Consider the following 2,453-nt stretch of genomic DNA (forward strand, 5'->3'; position numbering starts at 1 on the left):
TTCTCCACACGACTGTAAGTTAAATGTTTATACTGTATTAGAGGCTCTTTATTTAAAATGAGACAGTGGCTGCATCTCATGTGTGATGATTGTTTCTCCTCTAATCTGGATCATCCAACATTATACCCAAAATGTCAGATAATAGAGGTTTCTGTCTCCATTTGAGTCATTATATTCCAAATTACTACAAATGCTTCTTTTAAAGTCCGTGTAAAGAAAGAATAAATATGTGTTCTGAGTTTGACATACCACAGAAAAGTGTGTTGTTAACCACCCTGCCACTTTTATATCAGGTGGCGCGAATGAAGCGTCTGAAGCGAATGAATGAATGAATGAATCAAGCGTCTGAAGCGGCACGAATAAAGTTGGAAAAAATTGAACTTTTCAGGCGACATCGCGCCGCAACAACCAATCAGCGGCAAGTTTCTCCCGACGTCACAAGCACGAATGAAGCCATGATCCAAAAATGTAAATTTATGATCAAGCGGCACGATAGAAGCAATACAAGCGATTTTTTCACGTCAGACGCTTTTGGTCTGAACGCAGCTTAAAAGTCTGCTTATTTCTCTGCTCCCAAATGCAGTGGCCGCCGAGTCCGCTGAAGCCCCGCCCCCTACCAAGTGTCACCTGTCAATCAAAGTCACCACCTCTACCAGAAACATGGACGCTAGGCCTGAGAGCTTTCTGCTGCTAACTCAGCTGCTAGCTCGGCGGCTAACTCAGCTGCTAGCTCGGCGGCTAACTCAGCTGCTAACTCTGCGGCTAACTCGGTGGCTAACTCAGCTAACTGGCTAACTGTAGACTGTAGTAGTAGTAGTGTGCGCTGAATGTATTTAGGGGCGAGACCCGCCCATTAAATCCAGACACAGAAATCTTTATACACAGTTTATGCTAAACCTAGCTCCACAATTCAAATCTAAATGGTTGAAATGCTTTTTACATCTTTTTTAGAAATACATTTATGACCTATTTAATGTGTTTAGAAGAAAATGTCTGAATTCACTTTACACGGTCTTTAAACAGTATCCTCAGTATTGCTCATCATTAGAAACTCAGCGACCTCATAGGTTTATATTATTATAACCAGTTTCAGTTATTTCAACGTTGGCTTAATACCCAACAAAAAATCTAAATGTAGGAGTGAGCAGTCATGTAGATCTCTCTTTTCTTTCTTTTTTTTTTGTTGTCATCTTTTCTTCTTCTCCCATCTGTTTCCCTCTCTCTCTCTCTCTCTCTCTCTCTCTCTCTCCCTCCCTCCCTCTCTCTCTTTTCTCTGTTGAATGTTCAGCTCGCTCCATTCAGTGTAACGACTCTGGTTTATGTAACAGGATTTTCAGGCAGATGAGCCAATAGAGAAGCTGGCAGGATTACCCCAAACTCCTTTAAATCCACAAAACCTAATTTCTTTGTCAGCTCATATCCAACATGAGCATGATTTTTTTCTTTTTTTTTCTGTTTTTCCAGAAGAACTTCATCCTCCTTTCTGCTTTCGTGAACATACTGCAGCTTCCTCATATGTGAACAGTGATCTGGCTTTCATGAATACCTGAAGTCTCAAAACCATTTTATTATATTAACCTTCCTGTCGTCTTCCCGGGTCAAATGGACCTCGTCTGTTTTGTCTGTTCCTTCTTTCCTTTTCCTTCCGTCTGTCCTTCCTCCCTTCCTTCTTTCTTCTTCCATCGCCCTTTCTTCCTCCCTCCCTCCTTCTTTTCTTCCCTCCTTCCTTTCCTTCCTCCCTCCCTCCTTATTTCTTTCTTTCCTCCCCCTACCTTCCTCCCTTCCTTCTTTCCTGTCCTTCTTTCCTTCCTTCCTTCTTCTTTTCCTTTTCTCCCTCCCTCCTACCCTCCTTCCTTCTTTCTCCCTCCCTCCTACCTTCCTTCCTTCTTTCCTTTGCTCCCTTCTTCCCTCCCTCCTTCTCCCTTTCTTTCCTCCCCATTACCTTCCTTCTTTCCTCTGTCCTTCTTTCCTTCCTTCCTTCCTCCCTTCCTCTTTTCCTTCCTCCCTCCCTCCTACTTTCCTTCCTTCCTTCTTCCCTCCCTCCTTTTCTCTTTCTTTCCTCCCCATTACCTTCCTTCTTTCATCTGTCCTTCTGTCCTTCCTTCCTTCCTTCCTTCCTTCCTTCCTTTCCTCCTTCCTTCATCCTTCCTTTCTCCCACCTTTCCTTCCTTCCTCCCTTCCTTCGTTGACTCAAGGACAACAGGACGGTTAAAGTTGTCATTTAATCACTTATTAAAATGTAAGAAAATGTCTCTGTAGGAAATAAATTATTCAGGTTTGAGAGACCAAAGAAAATGTGTTTATCTTTGACAGATACTGGATCCTTTGTTCTGATTCCTGTCAGACCGTCTGCAATAAATCTGACCTTCATCAACGTTATTATATTCAGTTTTTTGTTGAGCGTCTTTCACAGCATGGCTGATTCAATGTAGATTATGTTGCTATTGAATTGT

The 2,453-nt window shown here is 42.3% G+C and overlaps 1 protein-coding gene across 1 annotated transcript in view; it reads right to left on the reverse strand.

Moving 5' to 3' along the window:
* The window catches only part of LOC133991563 (echinoderm microtubule-associated protein-like 6), a 97,385-nt gene that overhangs the window by 35,084 nt on the left and 59,848 nt on the right, over positions 1 to 2,453 (reverse strand).

Source organism: Scomber scombrus, chromosome 12 (genome assembly GCF_963691925.1).
Source record: "Scomber scombrus chromosome 12, fScoSco1.1, whole genome shotgun sequence".
NCBI classification, from domain to species: domain Eukaryota; kingdom Metazoa; phylum Chordata; class Actinopteri; order Scombriformes; family Scombridae; genus Scomber; species Scomber scombrus.